The 27,012-nt window shown below is 51.2% G+C and overlaps 1 protein-coding gene across 7 annotated transcripts in view; it reads right to left on the bottom strand.

Annotated features, from left to right (window-relative positions):
- Positions 1-27,012, bottom strand: part of MAD1L1 (mitotic arrest deficient 1 like 1) — a 347,527-nt gene that overhangs the window by 175,074 nt on the left and 145,441 nt on the right. The window contains exon 1 of one of the 7 annotated variants that reach the window (XM_025416068.3): positions 25,205-25,336. The exons of the other annotated variants lie outside the window; for them this stretch is intronic. The gene's annotated coding sequence lies outside the window, so the exon portion shown is untranslated. Of the gene's footprint in view, positions 1-25,204; positions 25,337-27,012 lie in introns of those variants that run through there. 7 annotated transcript variants of the gene reach the window in all.

Raw genomic sequence — 27,012 nt, 5'->3', positions numbered from 1 at the left:
AGTAAGCTCTCTGATAGCAGTGCAGCACACTCGTACGGGCAATCCACACAGCGAGCCATGTGTCCACAACACACATGTGGGGACCACACAGGGAGAGCAAGAGCTGCTGGGGCCTGGCTGTGGGTCAAGCACCATTTACTGGATAGGAGACAGATGAGCAAGAGCCGAGTGACGGAGGGGGCCAGGCTGCCGACTGGGGTCCTGGCCAACTTGCCATAGTCAGAGGAGCCCATTCCCTCTCTAAGCCTGTTCCCCCAACTTCAAAGCAGAAGCTGAATCAGATGGGTCCAGCTTTCTTCACTGAATGGTAATGACACAGGCAGCCGAGCTCAGGTATACTTACCATGTGCGAGGGGCCCAGCAAGGCAAACTCCACACCACAGTTCACTGGGCCTTTCCTTCACTTTGGAGTACCCAGCGCCCGGGACAGTGCCCAGAACCTAACAGACGTTCAGTAAACAACCACTAAGTGGAGCACAAATGAACTAAACATTCAATTGATCCATCTTCAGAACAACCACGGGAGGCAGGTGCACACTGTCTCAGAGGAGGAAAACAGGCTTACTGAGTTCCGTAAGTTGCTCAGGGTCCTCAGATGCTTGTTATTGAGCAGAGATCTGAACCCAGGTCTGCAGGAAGCAGGAGCCAGAGGCTCGGTCGTTGTGCTGACAGTGGTGTGGACACCAGCATGGAGACACACATTATTAACCAAGGCTCCAGGCCAGCTCCTAGCCCAAGTTCCTGTGATTGCAGAGCACAACAATATCATGGGCAACAGTGACCCCAAAGTCTTCACTACTCACTAAAGCACCCAAACCCCAAGTCTCCAAGACACAGGATAGGACCCAAGAGTCCCTCCTCAAATTAACAGGTCAGGCACTGGATGGGCTACGTCCTTCTACCCAGGCCCTCGCCAGGGAGCTAATCAGAGAGCTCTGCCAGACCCTCCTTCCAAGCACTGCTCTGCTCACTGAACAAAAATCCAGATGACAAGGGCTCCAAGCACGATAACCAACCAACTGGAAAGCGTCCCCACCAAGGCCAAGGAAAGCCTTGGTGCTTCGCGTCCTCAATTGAAAGTTCATGTCCAGTGGTATGGGTGCCCAACTGGGGTCAGGCCAGCTCCACAGGAAGCCCTGCTCTCCCACACCTCAGCCCAGGAGGGAGCTGGAAAATGAACGTCAAAAAAAGCAAAAAGGGGATGCGGTTGAGCACCTGCCTTCAGCTCAGGGCATGATCCTTGAGTCCCAGGATTGAGTCCCACGTCGGGCTCCCTGCATGGAGCCTGCTTCTCCCCCTGCCTGTGTCTCTGCCTCTCTCTCTCTCTCTATGTCTCCCATGAATAAATAAGTAAAATCCTTAATTAAAAAAAAAAAAAAGCAAAAAGGATACAGAAGGAGAAAAGGGGGCAGGGGAGGGGGAGATAGGCAGGGCTAGGGCGTCTGCGGGGGACCTCCCAGGTAGGAGCCCATGGCGCCAGACAGGAGAAGGAGCAGCACAGATAGTGAGGCATGTAAAGGTACCTCTCCAGAAGGACAGAGAATGGGCATCGGCTCAGAGGGCTTTCCAAGTCTGACCTGCTACCCTGTATCACCATTTGCATGTGTGGGTGCGCTCCCACACCTGAGCCCTCGGGGATCACAGGTCCACTGCTGTCTCAGCTCAGCCCTGTGGCCTCACATACATTAGGGTCTTAGCATATGCTTGCTGACACCCCCGCAGGGCCCAGGAACCAGGGAGCTCACACCTAGATCTTCCACTTTCACTCACTCATTCAATATTTATCACCTGCTACCAACCACTGGGACCCTGGGACAGAATAGACACGAAGGCATGCCACCACATCTACATGAGACTCCACATGGCACCAGCGCAGGAGTAAGCAAGTGACTGTGTCAGAGCCTCAGCTCTGTCAACCACGAAAGATAAGATTTCTTCTCACAGGGTAATGTTTAGGACTAAATTAGATTATTTAGGTAAAACCCATACTATCAATTTTTAAATTTCAGCTCTTGTTGATTATTACTACTACCCTACTTTCTTGGAATGTCCTCCCCTATTAAACAGCAGAACACAAACCTGGTTATTCCCACTGGATGGGGGCCCGCTTCGGGTGGGGGGGGGGCCTCAACATACTCTGTGGCCCACCCTTCGGCCATCATCATGACTTCCTATTGAGGTCAGGACTCTTCCAGCCTCCCTGACCACTCAGCTTCATAGGGGAGGTGAGACATTCTTTGTCTCTCACTGCTGAATTTTCAACACCTAATACTTAGCAAGGAAAAGATGTTACAAATACATCTGCTGAACTACTAGCAGTACTTAGCAGAACGGTTCTATGGGCTCCTGGTCCCCAGCACATAACCCTCTGGCTGGGCCCCCTGCCTCAGTGTCCCTGCAGCAGCTCTATGAGTGCTGCTCATAGGCTGGGAGAACCAGGAAGCCACTCCCCCCAGCCTGGAGTCTTCAGGCCCCTCCTAGCCTCTGGGGGAAGTAGGGAACGGCATCTTCTCTGGCTATGTCCCTTCTGGCTGTGCCACAGTTCCAGGCTCCCTTCCAGTGTCCCCAGGGGACCCTGCCAGCACTCGGGATGCAGGGAGCAGGCACCCTGGCACCTGACTTTCTAAGTCACACATGTTGGCTTCTTGCCTTCGGCCTCAAGCAGAGCCGGGACAAGGGGCTCCAAGTCCACACTGAGAACCCCCTGTTCCGCACTCACTGCCAGTCGTAGGCCCACCCTTCCAGTGGCCAAACAAGCACAAAGCAGTGCTGGTTCCTGAGGGATGGCTGTGCCGAGGTCCCTGTGCACGACTGTCCTCGGCACCTGCCTCTCCCCCTACAAGTCCACTGAACAGTGAACACGGCAGCAGGGCTAGAGGATCTGGACAAAGTCGCTCCCATCCCAAATTGGTGGAGACTTGAAGAACAGATGTGTCACAGAACAGAGAAGCCCTGCAAGGGGGAGGAAAGTGGACTCCCACTTCCCTCAGTGAGGAAAGCAGGGGCGCCCTGTGGGACTGCAGACACAGGCACAGGGGAGTCATCATGCTGGTGTCAGAAGGAGAAGGGAGGCAGAGGCTGTCTGCCTTGTATGTAAAACAGGCTCAGGCACCGCTGTAGCCCCCAGACCTCCCTGCCTGCTCTCCTCTTGCTGGAGAAAGCAGTGGGACAGGTAGGAGGGTTCCCTGTATGGCCACATCACAGGCAACCTCCCAGGTGCTTGCAGGATCGTGCAGGGCTCCATAACCTCCATAACCTATGTCCTGCAGCATTCAGCTCAGGCTCCTCCAGCAGCAGAGGCCACACAGTTCAAACAGCTATCAATGGTCAACGGCACTGACATTTAAAGGGGCAAGCTGACTCTCTTCAGAGGGCAACTACTGTGCAAATCTGACTTCAAAAACCCTTAATTTGCTTAACCTTGCCTGCTTCTCAGCTGCCCTTCCTTTGCAGAGGGACTGGACTCAGCTCTCCCACTTCCTGGCAAGCTACTGAATCCCCAGAAACCTCCTCCCTCCTCTGGAAAACAGTGTAGTCTGAGATAGGAGTAAACTGAATGCTGAGTCTTGGGCAAGTGCCACATCAATCCATTAAGATCCATTTCTCATCCAAAGTGGTATGAACTGGAATGCTGAGGATACCCAGGGCAAACAGGGCACACCTGCTGGAGGGTACATGTACTGAGGCAGCCTCACTGATCGAGTGTCAGCACAGTGCTCCTACCCTGTAACCAGGAATTCCAGGCTCTGACACGCATCTTAAGAAAGGTGGCAGAGATAGGGATGGCCAAGAGCTGCATCCAAGAATGCTCTGCCCACTCACAAAACTAATGAAAAGTTTTTTTAAGATCTAAATTTCCAATAAAGAGTTTAATTCTGATACAAACATATAAAGGAGCATTATACAGCTACTGAGAGTTTTATTTTCAAAAACTGCTTAATGACCCAAGCATTTATCACAATAAATGTTAAGTGACAAACACAGGACATAAACAGATCGTGTCTGTCCTGTTCATGTACATTCTTATAATACCTGGAATAGCTACAGGAACACAGTTGATCCCACAGCACCTGGCACTATGGTCCTCAGCCAGTGATGGATGGATGGATGGATGGATGGATGGATGGATGGATGGACGGATGGATGGATGGATGAACGAATGGATGGATAGACAGACAGATGCATGGATAGATACATGAATAGATGAGTAGATAGATGGATGGGTGGGTAGATGGATGGATGAACAGATGGACAGATGGATGGATGAATGGATAGATGGGTGGGTGGGTGATTAGATAGATGGGTGGGTGCGTGGGTGGATAGATGGATGGATGGATGGCCAGAAGGATGGACGGATGGATGGACGAACGGGTGGATGGATGATGGATGGGTTGGTAAACAAACATATGGATGGAAGGATGGATGGATAAGGGGAAAAGGAGGAATGAAGGAAGAAATGAAGGAAACATACAATTTCACTGCCACTCTGGGTAAAGGAATTAAAGTCTTTTAAAATGACTTCTTTATACTTTTTAGCAGTCCCCAGATGCTCCACAATGTATAATATTATAATCAAGGAAAGAAAGAGGTGCTCTAGGTTTTAAAGGGGTTGGGGGTTCCAAGACACTTCCAGACACATCAGCCTAAAGCCCAGGAAGCTAAGATGGCACTTCTTTGATGGCACTTCACTCTCAACAATGACTATGGTGATTCCACAGGAGTCAGAGCCCTGGGAGGGGAAAGGCCACAGGAAAGCAACAACCCATGCCAGCATCCAGGAGTGGAAATGCCCAGAGGCAAAGTAGGAGAGAAGGAAACAGTCTCTTGTAGGAGCTGGAGGGGAGGTCAGCTGGGTCCAACCAACTCCAAACCAATGGCTGTGCTGCCATGTTTCACCATCCACCTGTGGAGGACACTGGCATTCTCTCTACTTTGGGCTATTACACATAAAGCTGTAGGAGCAGTCCTGTACATAAGTTTTATTTCTTCAGGATAAATGCCCAGGGTACAATTGCTGGGCTATCTGGTCACCGCAGTTCAGCTTTTAACAAATGGAAACATTATAAGCCAGAGTGCTGTACCAGTTTACATTCCCACCAGGACAGGTAAGAGATGCAGTTTCTCTGCATCCTTGCTAGCACTTGGTGTTATCACCATTTTTTATTTTAACCATTCTGAGGTATGCAGTGTTCTCTCACTGTGGTTTTACTTGCATTTCCCTGCTGGCTAATGATGCTAAGCATCTTTTCCTGCATTCATCTGCCATCTGTACGTGCCGGTTTTCTAATTAGATTTTCTCTGCTGTTGAGTGTTCGGGGTTCTTTATACATTCCGGCTAACAGTCTTTGTCAGACACGCAGTGTGCAAACGTGCTCTCTCTGTACCTATCTTTGCAGTTCAGACAAGGGTATCTCACAGGGCACAGTACTCAGTTGTTACAAAGTCCAATTTATCATTTTTCCTTTTACAGATCATGTTTTTGGTATCAAGTGTAAGAATTCTTTGCCTAGGCCCTGAAGATTCTCTCTCTTTTTTTTTAAATGAAACTTTTGTACTTTTATGTTCTGCATTTAATTTTGTGGTTATATTTTGTATAAAGTGTGAGGTTTTCTTTTTTGCTTATGGGCCCCTGAATGCTCCAGTGTGACCTGCTGAAAGGCCATCTTTCTTTCACCAAACTGCTTCTGCGTCTTCCTCAAATATCAGATGACGCAAAGCAAACTGAAGAAAGGAAATAATAAAGATGAGAGCAGAAATAAACAAAAAAGACAGAAAACAATAAGGAAATCAGCTGAGCTAAAAGTTGGCTCTTTGAAAAGATCAATATAATCAATAAACCTTTAGCTAGGCTGAGCCAGGAAAAAACAGAAAAGATTCAGACAACTGAAGCCAGAAACAACAGAGGCAGTGCCACTGACCTTATGGAAATAAAAGGAATTATAAAGGAATCCTATCAACAACTAGATGCCAAAACTCAAACCACCTCGTGAAATGGACAAACTACCAAAACTGACTCAAGAAGAAATAAAAAACCTGAACAGACCTGTCATACATAAAGAGATGAACCAGCTACCAGAACCTCCCTGTTATCCCTAGGACAACCATCAGCCCTGCCTCTGCTCTCATGGGATGCCTAAGACATGAATGTGAGCACAAGCTCCTGCTCAGATCCCACTGGTCCCTCTGTCCCACCACTGAGCTCAGCTGTTATGTATTCATTTATGTTACTGCACTTCCAGCTACGGTCTAACACGTCTGGCCTCATTGGTGCTTGGGCCCCCATAGGAAGTGGACTTTCCTCGGGGCCTCTGGCACTTCTGGGCTGTTGACTTCTCCAGCTCCAACTGTGGGATAAGTGGAAAAAGCAAACCTCAGGAAACTCACCACATGTTTCCTGGGTCCTGCAGTCCCTAGTTACCACCTTTCTGTGTCTTTCATGTTTGTTGTACACATAATGTAATGTCCAGGGTTGTTGTACTCAGCCAAAGGAGAAGAAAATACGCCTACCCCACCCTCCTAGAAATAGAAGTATTAGCTGCTCTTTAAAAGCGTTCAGCAAGCCTAAGTGCTGGGCACTGCAGCTGAGGCTGCCCTCAGAAGCTCGCCATAGTAACCTGACAGGTGTCTAGCCCTGTTCCAGGTTCGTAGGTGACATTCCAAACATGTAAATTAAACCAGATGAGGAAGGGCTTTGAATGCACCTAATTCAGTGACAGGGCACTAAACTCTCTCTGCCCGAGGAAGCTAGAACTCTATTAAGATGGTATTACTTCCAAATTGGCCAAGGGGGAGGAGACAGTGGGAGAAGAAAGTCACTCTGGTGTCTGCTCTCCCCTGACCAACCTGCCAGCAGAGCTCTCATGTCCACTCAGTTCTGTTCCAGTGAGGCAAAAGTGAGTCTGCCTCTCTACACTGACAAAGGTCAGGGAGAATGATCCCCTGTAAACACTGCCACCTTGCCATTACGAAGAAAGAGAAACACACACACACACAAACACACACACTCCCAACACCTAAGATCCATCCATAAGTGCAAACCCAAGGCCTCAGGACCACTGCAGTCCAAGCACACCCCATGATGGCATCAACATTCCTCATTTACCCAAACACAGGTCCCACCACACACACTACGCTGTAAGAGCCAGAGGACACAGCAACCAGCTTAGCCCAGGGGTTAACCCCTGGGTGGAAAGCCTTCTCAACAAGGTAGCCAACCTACCAGCAAGGATAGCCCTGCAATTGGAAAGTTTACTCCCCACTTTCTACATCCTCTTTCTTTATAAAATTGCTTATGCAAAGAGATTACCATGCATAATGCATTCAATTATGCGGCGTAAGATGCGGCTTTAATGGAGAAAATTCAAGTCAGCCTCATAGACACTTCAGGAAATATTAAAAAAAAAAAAAAAAAAAAAAAAAAAAGACCATGCCACTGACTTTCAAATGTGTTTGAATCCGCACACCTCTCACTACCCACAGGGACACAATATAAATATATAAACGAGTGCTCATCTCATTTCCCACTGTTTTCCTGCACGATGAGGTGCCTGGAGCTGACACCTTCCTCATTCAGGGTGGCGGGCCTGCATTAGCATGTAAATAGCTGGCAGATACAAGGAAATGAAAGCAAGGAAGAGCTCTTTAATTAACTTTAATCCTCTGAAAAGCCAAGCAGCAACCTGCTCTGACAGGAGGCCCTGGCTGGCCTGGGGAGCCCTGCCAGGCCAGCACTGGGTGTCTAGAAGGACTAGCCTGTGTAAGTGACACTTGGCTCTGTGGCCCACAAAACGCCATACCACAACCATCCCCTGGAATTCGGGCTGCTCCACGGAGCATAGCTGCAAAGACGCAGGGTTCTGGGCACTGAGCTCTGCTCCCACCACAGCTCATGGGCACAGTCTGCAGGGAGGTCCCAAGGTAAGGAATTAAGCCCTGTGCCAGGCCTCTTGCCAGGCCCCAGGGAGCTCCAGGGCCAGGACATCTGGCCTCACCCACACAGAAACAGTGCCGAGTCCACAACTGTGGAAGCATAGAGTCAACAGGCCTTGGAGGACCTGCCACTGGACAGCTCCACACACCTCATTCTCTAGGCAACAGGGAGGGGACGGTAGTTTTGGGACTGTGAATTGTAAGGCCCATTGAGAGCATGGCTAGCCCAACCACAGCACAATTGGGGAGCTGGATTTAAACATGCAGACTCACACTGAGGGGTGGGGGAGGTAATGCCACCATGATAGGACTTCAGGTTTGGCCACAGGGCACCAGAGAGAAGCCATATGCCTTGAAATGGTTCCTTAAAATGCAAGCACCAGGTCCCAAAAGAGACTGGTATACAAGCTGGATTTAACTCACAAGGATTTATAAATACAGTTGAGCAGCCTGGAGATGAGGGCCAACATGGGCAATCTGTCCCTGCCCCAGCCACCACCAGCCTTACTATCTTGCAGCCTACGTGGTGCCCACTTTTCCCGCTCAGCTTCACCAGGCTCCATCAGGAAGAAAGGGTGGTGTATGCATGAAAGCCACCTGCTTGAGTGACAAGCACACCAGGGCGGGAGGCTGACAAGCATCTCCCCCCCATGTCAAAGGCACACAAGTTACTCCCATGTCCCCAGGACAGATGAGGAGGGAAGGGAAGAGAAGGAGCAGCACCATGTTAGGTCCATGTCCCAAACCCCTGCATCCCACAGAGGAAGCAGAAGCTCAGGTGGGAGGTTAGCCACACAAAACCTGAGCCTAGACCTCTGAGCCTACCCTGTGGCACTGTGACCTCCATGGGAGGGCCACCAGGAGCTAGTGATGACAGGAAAGGTCACCAACCCCCTGACCTAAGCACCTTGCAGTCTGTACTGCTCTCCACACCTGGAACTTGGTGCCCTTATGGGGGGCCTGGCATCTATGCCAGAGGCCAACGCATTGGGGTGGCAGGAACCATTGGAAGAGCTTGGCGCTCCACCTGCAGTGCAGCGAGCCAGCTCTCCCAGTTACTCTCCCTGGTTACTTCATGCGAAAGGGAAAAGTCCCTTCAAAAGACAGATTCACAGCCCCTCCAGCCACCAAGCCCTCCCCTTATATATGCTTCTCATTACTGCCCAGCACTTCGCATTTATACGGTGCCATTCCTCCCAGGGGCTTACAGGTGCCTAAATGAGGCTGGCTTATACAGAAATAAATCACACTTCGGTAACTAGCAATATTTCTTTAAGCAGAGGTTAATAAAAATCACTGGGAAAGGCTAACCAATAGATCTAATTTATTCAGAGACTTTTATAAAGCTGGGGATAAAGCCCTTTGTTAAAGCTTAATGGAGAGCCCCAAGGAAGCCCCAGAAAGGAGGATGTCCCTGACTGGGATTTGCAGGCCCCAGCACAAGGGAAAAGGCTAAGTGAATCCCTCAACGGAAGGGGAGGGGAGAACAAAGTGGGAGCCAAGGTGTTGCCCCAAGGGCTCAGTCCTTGGCCAGAAAATAGGAGACTGAACTCTGGGAAATGAACTAGAGGTGGTAAAAGGGAGGAGGGCGGGGGTGGGGGTGACTGGTTGGCGGGCACTGAGGGGGGCACTTGACGGGATGAGCACTGGGTGTTATTCTAAATTGAACACCAATAAATAAATTTATTAAAAAAAAAAAAAATAGAAGACTGCTCCAGGGAGTTGCATACAGTTCCCTGGGCCAGTCCATGCTGACAAGCACTCTGGGGGGCACATGATGCACACAATAGGAATAAAGTCCACAATACTTCTCCTGGGGGACCCAAAGGAGGCCAAAACACTCCCTAGGAGAGCACTCCCTAAAGCATGCAGCCCACCCAGCTCACACTGGGTAGGTGGTCCTGCATGGCAGAGGGAAGCTGCAGGGCCAGCTGGCAGTGGGCAGGCTCAGTGCTAGACCTGTTAACCTCTGGCAGGCAGCTCCCACCTGGCTACTGCACAACTCTCAGCCAGAGAACCACATATCTGAATACCCCCAGGGAACGTGGATGTGGGTGGTCCACCGGTGGGCATGGTTGTGTTGCAATTTCCCCTCACCCACCTGCCAACGCCTTCAGAGTGGGGTCCACTCCCGTTTGAGGACGGCCCTCTGCGATGACATGTATTCACCAGCTGATCAGAACCAGAAGATTCCTGGGCCAGAAAGCTGGTGTTCTACTGCGCAGAGAGCTGGATGGCCTCTCCCAGCCCCGATCTGGATTCTGCAAGCCCAGGACCAGCGGGCTTGCCAGGAAGCCCCGAGAATGATCCTAGTCTCTTTCCTCAGGGCACCTGGCACACCTTCTACCCTCTGCTAGGGCCCCGCTCCTTGGCTGGATGCTTAAGGGGGACAAGGAAAGAAACATTTAAACACAGTAAAATGTACTCAAAACTTCTAGTCTAGAGAAAATAAGAACTTTAGAAGGGGCAAATTCAGGAACTGTCCAAGTGCTCTCACATTTTTCCAGAAAGCAGGCCTTGTACCTATATAAGCTGCGTGAACACCTTCCAGGGCTAACGTACCCTTATAAGGACTGTCGCACAGCAGACAGAACACCAACTCCTGCTTATACACTGGCCTCACACTAGACTCGGGCTTCCTCTGAAGCGTACTTACAGCACTGGGTCAGGCAAGGGGCAGGCCACTGGCCCTCAGTCCAGGAGCCAACACTGAACCCCAGACCAAAGAAGAGTGAGAGGCTTATGGAGCCCACCGTGGCTCCCTCTCCAAGTCCATATTGGCCTAGTTTCACCTGAATTCCCTGGGCACATCCCCTGATCACTCGTGTGAACATTACCCTCACACACACCCATCCTGCACATAGAGAGGACACACAGAGACTCAGTAAAGGACTGGACAGCCAGTGAGAAGGTCCGCAATCCACTGCACACCCCTCCAGGGCACCCACCAAGCTTCTCCTTACTGAGCACCACCCTCCTGGGCAGATGGCTAGCAGCCTGCACTCCCCCTCCCCAAGCCCTAGGCATGCAGGCAAACCTGACTGCCACTGCCTCCCTGTTCTCCAGACACCATGCAAAGGAAATGATCTATGGTGAAAGCAAGCAAGCAGACTTGTGTAAAGGGACCGAGAGACACTTCTGTCCTGGCCCACAGCCACAGCATGACACCCAATCACCACATAGAGATGCTACAAACCCAGAGATGTGGCATACCACAGGCCTGATGCCAGGGTGGTGCTAGGCGTGCTGTGGTCTGGAAAAACTCCCTCCCTCCCTCCTTGGAGGTTATGAGGGGCAGTGTAGATCTTTACAGGCAAAGTTAACCAAAAGATTATTGACTCTGAACCACTCTCCCTGCATTTGACTGTTTTCCATTTGATGATGGATGATATTTAATACCTTCCAGTCTGAGTACACTCTGGGTCTGTAAATACAGATCCCACTTTATTGCTACTTAATAACTATTACGAAGGCTAAAGCCTGTCCTCATCTTCAGGGCCTGATGTTCCATGCAGATCTCCTGGGAAAGGTAGCCAACTACATCCAACAACTGGCTTTCTAGAATGAAAACACACACACACGCACATGCATCCGTACGCACCCATGCACACACAGTGTACACAGGCAGAAATGCACACTCACATAGGCACTACATGGATGCTCACATACATACAAAAGTCACACAGCCATATGCATGTGCACAGTAACATGCATGCTTGTATGCACACATGTATGTATGCATACTCACACACACACTCTCTGATGCCCCACTCCCTGACATGAGGAGGCAGAGACAGACGGGAAGGAGGTCAGGTCAGAGTCAGGCACACCTGAGCCAGACACAGGCAGAGCTGCCTCCTACCTTTTCCCCTGGGTGCACTCAACTTCCCCAGCCATAGAACCCTTACCCATAAAATGGGATTCTGCAAATCCTAGCTCACAGAATCTTAAAAACAACCATATTTGGGGATCCCTGGGTGGCTCAGTGGTTTAGCACCTGCCTTGGGCCCAGGGTGTGATCCTGGAGTCCCTGAATCGAGTCCCACATTGGGCTCCCTGCATGGAGCCTGCTTCTCCCTCTGCCTGTGTCTCTGCCTCTCTCTCTCTCTCTCTCTCTCTTTCATGAATAAATAAATAAAATATTTAAAACAAAACAAAAAACAACCATGTTCATGAAAATAAGTTAGTTTGATGGATGTTAGCAGTCACTACCATTCATAAATGCTGACTTGTTCAGGTGCCCTACCAGGAGTCTGACATATGTTCACTACAACACAGGTCCTATGCACAAGTGTACATAAGCCCAGGGCCCAGCACAGATGAGCCGCCACCAGCAGTGCTACCATATCGCACATTTGGAAGCAGCAGTCTCAGTTCTGAAACCATTGATAAACCATGAGTGGCTGACCTGAGGGATGCTGAATGACAGCAACACCGCCCCAGGCGGAGAACCACTACACCAGGCACTACACCCTGGGCACAGCCATGCCTGCTACCACACCTCCGCCCACCCAGCCTCTGCTCTGCTCCAGGGGAGGAGTTGTGTGCATTACAGCATTTGTGTGTTTCTCAACCACTGAGCACGAGTATCACTGTGCCACCATTTGTGGGATTCCTTTATCGCTAACGTGTCACCTAGGAAGGTTTCAAGTGATTCTGCGTAGCAGGGAGATTTTTAGGAACACACGTGTTACATCAGAACAGAAGTGACTATAATTGTGTGCTGAACTATGTACTACACTTATGAGAGTCCTGGCTCACGATCACAAACACTTGCTCAGTGCTTGGATAGGTCCTGCCTGGTGCTAGGGTAGGGTACATATACATCCCCATCCAGGAGAGGAAGTGAGGGTTCAGAGGCAGGGTATCCTAAGGCAGAAGCACCAGCCACAAAGTGACAGTTTAGTTCCATCTTGGGTTTTCAGACCCTCCATCCCAGGCTCTTCCCCTAGAATGAAGAAATCAAAACAGAACGGCCAGCCCCCAGCCCAGGTGTTGACTCACTTCCTGACACAGCCAGGGATGCGACCTCTGGGCACCCACCCACCCCAGGCAGCCAATGGCCAAGGTCGCACACAGACCCAGAGGGGCTCAGAGAGAGGAGGAAGAGAAAGGAGTGGCCCAGCTGGCCATCAGGGCTTCCTCCTTCAGGAGGAGGACGGTGACTCCACACCCTCAGTGAGGAAGTCTCAGCGCGTCAGGGACACAGGCAAATGCCTCTCCTTCGGGACAAATGGCTGCTGCAAGTCCCACCCGCCCCACTGAACACCCAGAAGGCTGCTACAGTTTTTGATTTTGCTACAGCTTGTGGTAAATTCATTCAGTAAGCTAGGAACTACCCCCACGGTATCAAGGAATGCTGAGTACCTGGCTTCCTTGGGGCTCCTGGAGGCAGCCTGCAGTGGGAAGGGGGCCACTGGAGCTGAGGGTGGGCAAGGCCCAGCTCCCGGAGAGCACGGGGTCCCTCTCACAAAGTGAGGGCATGGGGAGCCCCCAGACAGAAGGCGTGGGTCCTACCCCACACTAGGACACTGGGTCCCCACCCTGGAGTGAGGGACTGAGGACTTCCTCTCAGATGGAAGAACACTAGGTCCCTCCCCTAAAGGGTGTGGGCCACCCCCCCAGATGGAGGGCACATGGTCCCTCCCACACACAGAGAGTATAAGGACCCCCAGATGAAGGGTGTGGGGACCCTTCCTGAGATGGAAGGCACATGGTCCCTCACACTGAGTATGAGGACCCCCAGAAGGAGGCACAGAGACTCCTCCCCAGAGTGAGGGCATGGGGTCCCTCCTGTACCTGAGGGCACAAGCACCTTCCAGGACTCCCTCTCTGGGCAGTGACAGGGAGGACAAGTCAGGGGGAAAAGGCCAGGAACAGGGAGCTGCCTAGGGGCAAAGGCCAGGAACAGGGAGCTGCCTAGGAGCAGCCAGATGGGGGGGACCCAGCCTCAGTAGGCCTAGTGCCAAGCAGCCTCAGGCCAAGCGTAGCAGGGTTCCGGGTGCAGCCAGCAGAGGTCAAGGGCATCTGGGTGCCCCTGAACCCCCTCACAGGAGTGGCCTGAGGGCAGGTCCAGCAGCAGCAGGACCTGAGAGGCACCTGGCAAGGAGCCATGCTCTAAGCCATCACCAATGTCTACCTGCAGTTTCGTCTCCACCCAGGGGACAGGTTGTTCGGAGATGGAGATTTCTTCAAAACCGAGTTAAAAGGAGAGCAGGTCTTCACATGAGAGGGGATTCTAAAGTATGAGCAAGGACACAGGAGTCCTCCCACATCGGCCAGTAGCACTCCCAGCCCCTCTTGCCACCAGGGCTCGGTGGGCAGACCCAGGCCCCCCGCACCCCCCATACCCCACTCAGCCTTGGTCTCCCAGCACCAGTTAGGCCTGAGCTTAGAGACAGCAGCCCATGTCCCAGTGAGGACGCTCAGGTTTCTCCACCAGGAGCCATGCTGGGCTGCAGGTGTCTCAGGCTCTAGAGGCCTGGGGTAGCAGGAAGCCTCGGCCTAGCTGCTGGTGAGGAGAGGGAGGCACTCACCCCAGGACCTCAGGAAGCAAGAGAGAAAATACTTTAATGCCGTTACTTTAGAAACTCAATATTCACACAAAAATGCCACACAAGCAAAATATACAATGTACAAATGAAGACAGCACCGGCCCCCTGATCCCTGTCCCATGGGATTGCTCAGAGCCTGAACAAGTGGACAGGCATGTCAATGTGGCCAGCTAGAGTGCACAGGGCTCAAAAGCATTGCGGAAGAAACCCTCCAGTGGGAGGGTCCAGAAGAACCTGGGAGCTGAGGTTTCATCTGCTGCATAAAGGCATCTAAGAAATCAAGCCAAGGCTGGTGAACACAGCATCCCTGCCCCGCCAGCACCGGGCACTTGCCTGAGTAGGCGGCCAGACTCAGAGGAGGAAGCATCAAAATGAGGCTACAAAGAGATGGACAGCATGCAGGGGACATCTGAGAGGAAGCTGTCTGTGTCCCCTTAGAGAACAGTGTAAGCGATGGCAGCAACCAGGCGGCCACCAGGCCTGTCTGATGGCCAAGGCCTGGCTCCTCCACCATGGTTGGGTACCCTTCAGGCAGGATGACCCCATGTTCACCTCCATGCAGGGAGCCTGCAACCCAGGGTGTGCACAAGACAATCCAGAGAGATACTACACATACTAATTTTTATCAATTTTATTTTTAAAAACTTTCTAAGTAATTATACACAGATTCAATTACTTAACACTTCATTATTAACCATAGATCACATACATGCTTTTCAAGTGGATATGCACAGGTAGGCCTGCACATAGCAAACCTCTTGCACATGTGCAGTCAATAAGTCAAGAAAACAGTGAAGCAGAGCCCTAGGTGGCCCCAGGAGGGCCCCAAGATGATTGCGCTGGAGGGAGGCAATGGACAGGACAGAGAGCAGCCTGCAGGTGTGCTCCAGAGAACAGGTGGGGGAACCAGGCTGAAACCAAGGCACCCAGCTCTGCTGTACCACACAGGCCACTCCCAGGACTGGGAGGAAGAAGGTACATGTCCAAGCCCTGCACTCCTGGGGCAAAGCCCTGTCCCTGCCCTGGGCATCAACTCCCTTTAACAATCATCCCCCCTCTGCCACTGGGAGCTGCCATCCTTTTAACCTTTACTGTTGGGGGGAAAAGACATCATTTTCCAAGTTGCTAGTTTTAAGTCACAGCATCCAATACAGACATGTATGTATCCAAGATCTTGCTGCAAGCACTTTTGATGGCCCCAAACCCCCATCTGGTGGCAGGCAGGAAGGGGTAGCATCAGGAATGCCTGTCTCAGGAGCCCGATGGCAGAGGCAGAGAGCGCTTGTACACATAGGGCACAGCACAAGTGCCCAAATGGAGGCGGGAGGGGGCCACTCGTAGGCAAAGGCAGTGAGTAGAGACAGGAGACAGGGAGCAGAGGTGGGATGCTTCCTCTCACCTATCACGGGCTCTGAGCAAGTCACCCTCTCTGGAGCAATGAACATTTAACAGATATTTCCTGAGTGCCTACTATACATGAAGAGCCTCCTACAGCTAAATGCTGATGAACCAAACAGAAAAGGCCCATCTCTCTCAGGAGAGACAAAGAGGACAAGTGAGCCAAGCAGCTGGGGAGGCTAAGAGCCAGAGAACCAGGGAGAAGCACCAGCAAAGGCCCCGAGGCCTGCAGAAGTGGAAAGTCCAGGAAGCACAAAGGATGAGAGGCAAGATGTCCACCTGCCCCATCCCACAAAGCACATTCCAGGTGGGGCACAAGGAGGATGTACCAGGAGGAGAAGGTGCAGGGCCCAGGCAGCTAGGGAGCCAGTGATCAGGGACCAATGGTCCTGTGCAACGGGCATAAATTAGATCCTAAAAGACCGACTCGTGCCCTCCCAAGGGGCAGGAGTTACCAGCGATGTCCTTTTTAGACTGTTCAGATTTAATCTGTTATCATGAAATGGTGCCACAGGCAATCAGCCCTAGCCAAAGGAAAGCAAAGGGCTTCTGATCAAACATATGTCATGGAGACTGACACGAAGGAACTAGCTACATGGGCCTGGTGGCCAGGCTGCCCTGGGACTGAGCACCTCCCACCCTGCCTCCCCAAACTCATAGTTCTTGGTGAAGGCACTACCAGGCCACACACCCCACACCCACCCAGGCTCACCCCTAAGGCAGAGGGTTCTGAAGCCCAGGATACCAGCACGGGCTGGGACTTCAGGGTTGCAGTCTCTCCTAAGGATGTGTGGAAGGTGGGGAGGAAGGTAGGTGAGCTTCTCTGAATCCAAATCCTAGGGCTGAGAGGGGAAGGTCCCTTGGGGGTTGGAGCCCCTATAGCAGGGCCTTGAGGCCTTGGGTGCCAGGCTGGCGCTGTTCCCACAAGTGAGAAGAAGGCTCAGCTGTCCTCTCCTCTCGACCCCTCCAGTCAATCCTTTCCAGCCCACCCGCAGCAGTGGCTGGGGGAAGTTACATGTGCCACCCCTCCACATCCTCCCAAACTCTATCTTAATAAACATCTTCAAATTGGAGAGGAAACAGGCATTTTGTTTTAATTTCATTACATTTCCTAAAGTTGCTTTTCTCTCTAGGATGGTTTCTTCTGCCTCAACCTGGTTCCAGCTGCCCCCTTGGTAGGTGACTCAGTGACAGTGATGACAAGACGGGCCTTCTAACAACTGTACAAATGGCGTGCTCCCATAATAAAACAGGTGCACTATTTTACCTCGATGGATGTAAGAGAAATATCAGCCTAAAAAGGTAACCTGAAAGGACAATATATTAACACCTCAAAATTAAATTTTAAAGCAAAGAGGATCTCACCTCTCTGTGGGAAGAGGAAGGCTGCCATGCTAAGCAAAACAAATGTTAAAATAGAAACCACGGGCTGGGTGACATGCACTGCCCAACTCCAGGTTTTTTTTTTTTTTTTTTTTTTTTTTTTTTTGAGGATCAGGCAAAAGTTAAAGGAGGAGAGGAGAGGAGAGGGGAGGGGAGGGGAGGGGAGGGGAGGGGAGGGGAGGGGAGGGGATGGGAGGAAGGTCGAAATCTGAACCTGAATTTAAAGGGTGTGAATCACCGCCCAGGCCCTCTCCATGGCAGTGGGGGGCTGAGACCCCCGACTCACAAAAGAGCCACCAATTCCATTCTGCAGACTGCTGCTGAGTTCTGAGATCATTGGGGCAGCAGAGCCAACCTCCTGCCATTCCCCAGTTAGTGGGTGTGAGGCTCCATGACAAAGGCAGGGAGGAAGTACAACACGGATCCTGCCCCTCAAGAGCTACCAGCCTCAGCAGGACAGCAGGTGCAGGTGTGGGGATAGCAGGACAGGGACCCAATGGGCAAACAGATAAACAAACAAACTCAGTAGGAGGGTGCGCCTCTGGGAGGTGGAGGGGATGCAGGGGGGACAGCACTACACTCACTAGAGGAGAGCAGCGTGTGACAAGGACCAGGACCGGATGTGTACAGTGGGGGGGCCTGAGACATCTGCAGAGACCTAATCAGCAATGCCAAGGACCAGCCATCTGTCTGGGCACTGTGCATAAAAACAGGTGTCACCACGGTGCACAATGTCTCTGCACAATGTCTCTGCGGCACAACCCCGGGCCTGGTCAACCAGGTCCCATTACACTAGCTCTGAAATGGACTGGACTTGCTGCTATTCAACAATGTCCACTGACCCACAGCCCAGGGACCATTTGGGAGCTGAACAGACAGGCAGGATCTTAGGTCCTTCCCAGGGCCACTTGCTCAAACTCTGTATTTTTCACAAGATCCAACCTGATCTGGAGGCACACAGAGGAACTCCACCCTAAAGGACCGAATTGTGCCCTCCCAAGGGGCAGTGCAGAGTCACTGGGATGACTTAACCTCTCTGGTCCACAGTGCCCTCATCTCTAACACGGAGGAGGTGGGAGTGATGAGGGGCATACCCAGCACACTGCCTGGCTACACTATGTGTCTAATGTCACCCCCCGTGTTGTCAGCACTCCTCTCAGCCCACCCAGGAGCCAACCACAGCCCTGTAAAATCCACCTACACCAAAGATCCAGAGCTCCCGCAGACCTAGTGAGAGCTCCTGAAGTCTTGCCTGGGGAGGACAGGCTGGGCATCAGGACAGAGAGAAGGGGGACAGCAGAGAAGGCCAGGGTACAGCCCCACCTGGTCACCATCCAGCTCCTCAGCCTCCTCATCTCGTCACAGAGACAGGGGCTTGGCAAGGCCCCCAAAACCATGTACCAGGTCAGTAGACCCAGGACATCAGTAAGGGCACATGTGTGGATGGGAAACCCTAACGATGCAGGTCCCAGAGTAGGACAGCATGGACATGCTGTGGCTTAGTGACCCTTACTACTCAGAAATGACCATGACTCCAACAGCAGCTTCGGTCCAATGATAACAGCTGGAACTGCGTCCTCCCCACCATCACCGACAGAAGGCTGAAAACAGATGGTACCTAACAGCACCAACCAGCTGCACAAACCAGGTGCGTCCCTGCCTATCTCTAAGGCCCCCCGGACCGTTTCAGACTTACACACATGTCAAGAGAAAATGTGCTCTGCATCCCCACACGGAGCACAGATCACTGTGCAGAATGAAGCTTGTGTGGGGGCTGGCTTCGGGCGGAGGGTGAGGACAGGTGCAGAGTGAGCACACCCAAGAGCACTCACTCTGAGACAGACACAAGCCAGGCACTTCCATGGCATGCTGGTTCTCAGGAGACATAGCAGGGGCTGGGCGCTCTCAGCCTTACCTTCTATGCTACCAAAGCCCAGGAATTTTCAGCATTAAAAAGGAAGGTGTACAAGAGAAATCCTTTTAATAAGATTAGGAAACTTGTGGGCTCTGAAGGACAAAGGATGAAGATGAAGACATGGATCAAAAGCAGCTGCCATTAAAGTTCTTTTGGGAGAGAAACAGACATAATCTGCTTTTCACTGAGGTAAGAGGCCATGCTGTCCAGCTGTCAGCAATCCACCTGAGCTCAGGCGTGGGACAGCTGCTATTGCAAAGGGACCCTGCAGTGACAGCCAGTGGAGTACAATCAGAGTCTGCTTTCTGCCCTGGGCTCCTCCCCATCCAGGGCTCCTCTCCATCCAAGGCTCCTCCCCTCACACTATGCTCCTCCCCCACACTGTACTCCTCTCTACCCAGGGCTCCTCCCCTCACACTATACTCCTCCCCCCACTGCACTCCTCCCCACCATGTTCCTCTCCCTACTATTTTCCCCCCATTGTGCTCCTCCTTCATACTGTGCTCCCCTCCACTGCACTCCTCCCTGCCTAGGACTTCTCCCCCCACTGCTCTCTCTCACATACACTGTGCTCCTCCCACACTGAGATCCCCCCGCCACCCCCCACATTGAGCTCCTTCCCACCCAGGGATCCTCCCACACTGAGCTTCCCCCCCTCCCCCCCCCCACACACACGGAGCTCCTCCCTGCCCAGGGCTCCTCCCTCAACTGTGCTCCTCCCCCACTGTGCTTCTCCCTGCTCAGGGGTCCTCCTCTCAGGACCCTAGTCCCCTTTGGTGTCACCTCAGTTAACCCACACAGTTGCCCATGAAAAGCAGACAAGTGCCCTGGGCTTATACGCATCCAATTACAAGCTCAGAGGTAAAATGGCCCAAGACCTGTTCAAGGAGGGGGGCCGGGAGGCAGAGGTCACCAGCAAGGAGCCAGACCCACCCACACAGCTCCAGTCTCAAGGTCATTCCCTCCTGCACCTTCAGGAACACGGCAACACTCCCACCTCATAGGACTTTGACACAGCTTTCTGGAGGAAGCACTGGTGTTAAAAGCATTTAAAGCAAAACATACTCTTTGTGATCCAGATATTGAAGTTGAAATTATGCATCAACACAAAAACCTGCACACAAGTATGTACAGCCACTTCCTTCAAAACTGCCAAGACCTGGAAGCATCAAGATGCCCCTCGTTAAGGGAGCATGCAGGTAAACTGTTATGTCCAGTGCTAAAGAGAAATGAGCCATCAAGCCATGACAGACATGGCGGAACCCTGAAAACATACTGCTGCTAAAAGAAGCTAGTCCAGAAAGGCTGCACACCTTATGACCCCAACTGTAGGACATTCTGGAAAAGGCACAACTACGGAGATGGGGAAAGGTCAGTGGCTACCCGGGCTTCAGGAGGATAGAAGAAGGGTGGGCATGTAGGGCACAGTGGTTTTAGGGCAGGGACAGCATTCTGTGAGGTGACACCACAGGGGTGCATACATGACATCTTACATTTGTAAAATCACAGAATGCACAACACTGAGAGCCAGCCCTAACATGAGCCACAGACTTTAGTTAGAAATAATGGAACAGCAATGGTTCTTGGATCGTACCAAATGTACCTAACTGATGCAGGGTGTGAACAGCATAAGAGCCTGTTTTGAGGCAGGAGAAGAAGCACAAGGCAAGTCTATACTTTCCCCTTAATTTTTTTTATAAACATAAAACAGCTTTAAAAAAACAGCTTTAAAAAAACAGCTTTAAAAAAAGTCTATTAATTCATTCTTATTAACATAAATTTATTTATTTTTATTAACATAAAAATGTTAATATGTCATATACTGTATCATTTTATTTACATAATATCATTGAAATATCAAAATTAGCAGAGATGGAAAACAGAATATAGGAGATAGTGGAGTGGCTGTGCTTGCTTTTGTGGCACCATGCAGAAGGTCTCTGTGGCAGTGGTGGTTCCCTGAATCTACACATGTGCTAATGTGACACAGAACCCACCTCCCCACCCCCAAACATACACAGACACACACAAACACATATGCGTCAAATGCCTGATACTGCACTATAAGCATGGGAGAGGTTTCCAGGGCAGAAGCTGGGGGAAAGACACACAGAACCTGGTCCCACTGGCTTCACAACTTCCTACAGATCTATAGTTATTCAACAAATGAAAACAAAAACCCAAACCCACTGACCAGGCTCCAGCACAGGAGGTTCACCCAGGGCTCCTTCCCTAGTGGCCTCCAGAGCTCAGCAAAGTCACCACAGCAGTGGTCCCAGGCTCTCACTAATCTGCTCTGGCCCCTAGAGGGAGATACCCAAACCTAGAGGGTTTGGAGCACGGACCCGGTAGTTGTTCGGCCCCAGAAGTGCCCAGCACAGAGCCCAGCATGCAGGACTCACTCCGCCAGGATCTATGGGACAAGACAGCAAAGGAACAGGTGAGTAGGTATGGGTTCTTTCCATTCCTTCCCAGCATTCCATCTGCCTGCACTGTGACTCTGAGCATGGGACACTTTGCTTGAAGGTCAGCTTTTACAAATCCACAGAGACTATGAGAAAATACTTGGAACAGAACAGTAATAAAAATAACCCACATCAAAATTAATGGGGTAGGCATTTTTTATAAAAATTCTTAGAAAACAATAAATAGGGGTGCCCAGGTGGCTCAGTTGCTGGAATATGCAGCCCTTGATCTCTGGGTCATGAGTTAAAGCCCCATATTAGGCACAGAGATCACTTAAAAATTTTAAAAAACACACACAAATAAGGGATTGCATTAATTCAATAAACAGTACCTACAAGAAACAAACAGCACATGTCATCCTCAGTGGCAAATTACCGAAGCTTCCTGACCTGCGTGAGAGAAGGACACTGCCAGCATCACTTCCGAGTGACAAGTCGACTGATGGTCCCGGAAAGAAGACAGGAAAGAAAAAAAGGAAAGGCATGAGGGCCAGAAAGGAAGAGGTCAGCTGTGTTATTCACAGAGGCCGGGCTCCCATCTGCTGGAGCTGCTTTCCAAGAAGTGAGTTTAGCAAGACTACCGTGTGCAGGGGCAGCAGCCAAAACCTGACTGCATTTCCACACACCAGTAACATACATGGGATACAAGTCCTCAGAGATGCCATTAAAGCTGCACTGAAAACAGAAAATACTTGGGAAAATGTCGAATAACATGCATCTAACATGGGATGTTCTCCTTCAGAAGATAATGTGTGATGTCACATCTTCCCAAACTGATTTACAAATTCATTGTAATCCTTATCATGTTCCAGCAGTTTTTCATGTAAATGGACAGATCCTGAAATGTAGGAGGATACGCAAAAGACCAAAATTAGCCAAAGAATCTTAACAAATTTGAAGGTTCACAGATACTGACACATAAAGCTGTAATAATGAAGACAAGGTGGTAGGGTGAACAGAGACAAGAAGAGGCAATGGAAGAGAAGAGAGAACTCAGAGCTGGCCTGTCCATGAACAGCCTGCGATAGGTAGCAAAGGCCTTGTGACAGTCCACGGGAAAGGGCTGGTCTCTCAAAAAATGTTGCTGGGTCTACTGCATAGTCAAAGGAAAGAGGAAAAAATAATCTAAGAATTTTAAGTGAGGGGTAACTGATACACAGTGTAGGTGTAGGCATACAACCCAACAACCAGGTGTTTGTATATGTGGCAAGATGATCACCAGTGTAAATCCAATTAACATTTGGGGGAATATGATCCTGACACCTACTTCCTGTCACACCCAAACATCAATCTATAGAAGATGAGACAATAAAGCAGTTAGAAGAGAATAGCTATTTCCATGACTTTGGTAGCAAAGATCACATCCATCGAGTTCACCAAGGCTCAGAAGGCACTAACCTAACATAACAGAATCAGTAAGCTGGTCTGCACTAACATTAAAAGTTGCTACTTGTCAATGGACACAATTAAGAGAAAGGCAGCATGGTGTAGACGAGAGACGTGGTCGTACAGGTCTCCAATAAGAAATTCATGATCAGAATATGAAGAGAACTCCAGGAGAGAAGGAGAAACAGCCCCTAAATGCAGGGCCAACCTCGCTGAGCACCAGTGGGCCCAAATAATAGTGTGGCACCCTTAGAGCCCACCAGAGAAGGACTGAAGCCAGAGACACAGGTTCTGGTGCAGACCCAGGGGCATCCATGGGGGCTGGTGTCTGCCAAACAGCTGCAGCCCCACTGACACTGAGCGTGGTGGACATCCTCTTGTCAGCCAGCACTCCACACCCTGCCATGCCCAACACAGAGGAAGCCACCACCCACTCGCCCCCAGGAGTACTTCAAGCCCCATATTGGGCACAGCCACCTGCGTGCCCCCCAGCCAGGACTCCCACCACCCCCACCACCAGGACCTACACCCCACCAGGACCACCACCCATCCACCCCTAGGACCTGTACCCCACCAGGGCCACCACTCACCTAGCCCCCCCCATGAGGACCACCACCCTACTCAGGGATCTTTCAAGGGTGAGACATCATCACTACCAAACCATGCACTCTGATCCCCAAGGTAGTAAGTAAGACACCAGTGATCTGCGTCCTCCTCTCCAAAACACCTCCACTATAGAATACAGAATAGGGGAACAGTTAAGATATAGAAAAAAGAGTTAAGGGAAGCTTCTACTTCCATTTGTTTTTTTTTAATTTCTTACTAAAAAGTTAGCTTTTACTGCTGAGGTTCTATAAATAACAAAATTCTATAACCATATTGTGGAATATTAGGGGCACCCTGGAAATAGCTCATTTCAAATAGGAAAATGGTTTGTGTTCACCCAGTTCTGGAAGCCAATTTTCAATTGCTTAAAATAGTCATGGTATTTTACCAAGGTGATTACACTCTCAGCTATCAGTAACAATTAAACCCTTAGACTGGAGCCGCTTAATAAGGTCTCAAAATAAAACCACACACTCCAAGCGCTGTATGCTGAAATGTCAAGCACACAAATAGGACCCTTGATGGGACACAGGTGCCCAGAGCCCCACCAGCAGGCCTGTAGCAGGCCTGGCACAGAGCCGCGGCCGGCGGCAGGAGCACTGCACACACAGCTCTGCTCCAGGTAGGTAGTGGCCAGGGGGGTTTCTCCTCTGCAAGGACAGGGAAAGACCAGCAAACACCTGCTAGCCGGAGAACCGCCACCTTGGAGGCACCCTGAGGAGGAAGCACACCTGGCTGGTGTCTGACATGCTGCAGAGCTCACAGGGTTATTATTCCAAAGTGGACACATAGTGGCCACGTACCTGGCACTGAGTACCAAGCGGCAGACTAGCCACACCCCTATGCCAACAGCTGATGAACGGCTTCATAACCACGCTGGTGGGAGAGACAGGTCCCTGTGAGCCGGACCTAGGGCTGCGCGGGAGATTGCTATCGACCCATCAGGAACGTGCCTTTGAGCAACAGTCAGTCTAAGGCATCAGTCAGCACCAGGCAATCAATACCCACTCTTTCCCGGACTCAGCAAGGCCCATGAGTGCAGCGGGTTGGGGTGCAGACGGAATTAGGCCAGGAAGGGCCATCGGCTTCCAACCTGCTGAGCCAGGGAGAATGGAAATTTCCTGCCTTGGGACGGAGCAGTAACCTTGCAGGACAGCAAATACCCGAGAAGAAAGCCAGGCCAAAACCTCACGAAGGAAGGGTGCAGTCTGAGCATGGCCTCCATGGGTGGGGGTTATACCCACAGCTCCTGCCAGGAGGTGCGGGCTTTGACAGGGATCTGCAACCGGGACTCTAACCTGGGGGAAGGTACATATTAGAACCCCAGGGTCTCAGCAAACAGAGGGCTCGCAGCCATCAGCAGCACTCCTACTAAAATGGAGAAGAGAGAAGAGCAGCGTGGCTTCTGTGCTAGGTGACAGGAAGGCTCTTCTCATACCTGCTGATAGCCAATGGGCAGGTCTTTCCAGAGGGACCAACTGGTCCTGTGCACAGCAACAGCTTCTCTGAGCACTGCACCTGTCCCCTGACCTCCCAACACACAGAATAAGCGCACCTGCTCAACTCACATGAGATCTGTGAATGGGAGCACTCTGAGTAAGGGGTGCTGACTGCTCTTGGACTCACAGTTCCTGTGGCACACAGAGGCTAGAGGGGGGCCAGACTACCCCTTCTGGGTAGCACATGTCCCCCGCCCCCACACCCTCATCCACCCTATCCCAGCATGCAGGACCACTCCCTACATTGTGATGCCTGCCTATAGGTGTCTGAGTTTCCAGGTCTTGGTGTCAATAGCACCCTCTCCTTGACAGCGCATATGGTAGGCCATGATGGAACATGGTCACCCGGTAAGACAAGGAGATTTCTGCAGACACAAAGACAGGGACCCTAAAGCCGGAGAATTAGGCTGCCTGGGTTGACCAAGTCACAAGAGCTTGGAGAAGCAGCGAACTTCACCAGTGCAGGCAGAAAAGGAAGCCACAGAGATGTGCAGTTTGGCAAGGCCTCAACCCTCCACCCCCTCCCAGGGCCGGCGGGACCACAGGAAAAACCTGTGAAAGAATGTGAGCAGGTGCTTAGCAAGGACAGCTGGCACAAATAGGATCCCTGTTCTACAACCACAGAACTGAACTCCACAACAGGCCCAATGACCCTGGGCACAGACTCTCCCTGACAGCCTTAGGACCACTGCACCACAAGGGCGGAGCTGACACCTTGATGCATTCTGCTAGGGCCTGGGGATCAGGAAGCAGCTGGGCCTGCCCAGAACTCTGAGATGACACACTCATGCCATGTCCACTGCCACGGCTGTGGTGCCATGACCAAAGCAACAAAAAAACGGCAAACACAGACTTCACATAAGGAAGAGCTGTGCTGGCCTGGGTCCCAAGCCCTATGCCTGGAGACCCAGCTCAGAGCCTCAGCCCCAGACATACCATCCGACCACCACCCCCGGTCCAGCAAGGAGCAGCCTGTCCCCAGCTCTCAGGGGTCACTGATGCAGGGTTCCACAATCACACTCCTGGGCATCCACTCAGAGGAATGAAAATTCACAGCCATCCAAAATCCTGGGCACCATCGTTAGCAAGGGTATTTGTAACAGCAAAACCTGTAAACGCCCTCCGAGTTGTGCAGTCCTGCTCATTCGCAAAGAGGAACTACCTACTGACATTCGCACAATCCAGGCAAATTGAGGCAATCCACTGAGTGGAAAAGCCAGTCTCAAAAGGCCACACACTGTACAATTCCATCTTTACCATGCTCTTGAAAGGACAAAATTTTGTTAACAGAGAAGAGATGGGTGGCTGCCACGTCAAGGCCGTGGTGTGGCAGGTGAGGTGGGCATGACTGAGCATGTGTGAGGCCGTGTGGCACCCTGCAGGCGGTAGTGGGGACACAAATCTATGTGTGAAAACAAGACAGAAATACACACGCATGTGCCAGTATCAGATCGCGGTACCATAATTACATAAAATACAAGCACTGGGGAAACGGTGAAGGATATAAGGAACCCTTCTGTGCTATCCTTGCAACTTTCTATGATCTATAATTATTTCAAAACAAAAAGCTAAAAATATAAAAAGTCATCACCCGGGGCTAACAGCATGGAACAACTGGGTGAGGGGTATCGGAGTGTCAGGGATGCCGGGAGTTGGAGTTGGGGGTGCTGGGATGACCCACACGGTGTGGGTTGGAAGGGGACCCGTCCATATGAACACATCTGGTTTATGGGAGCTTGGGAAAAGACACAGGGAAATGTTTATGGATGTGCTTGTACAGAGAAGCCAGGACACACACACACATACACACACACACACATTTCCTGGCTGTGAGCTGACAGGGCCACAAAGACCTAGCACACCCACACCATTCTGCA

This window comes from Canis lupus, chromosome 6, assembly GCF_003254725.2.
Source record: "Canis lupus dingo isolate Sandy chromosome 6, ASM325472v2, whole genome shotgun sequence".
Taxonomy (NCBI): domain Eukaryota; kingdom Metazoa; phylum Chordata; class Mammalia; order Carnivora; family Canidae; genus Canis; species Canis lupus.
This window is presented reverse-complemented; position numbering and strand designations above follow the sequence as displayed.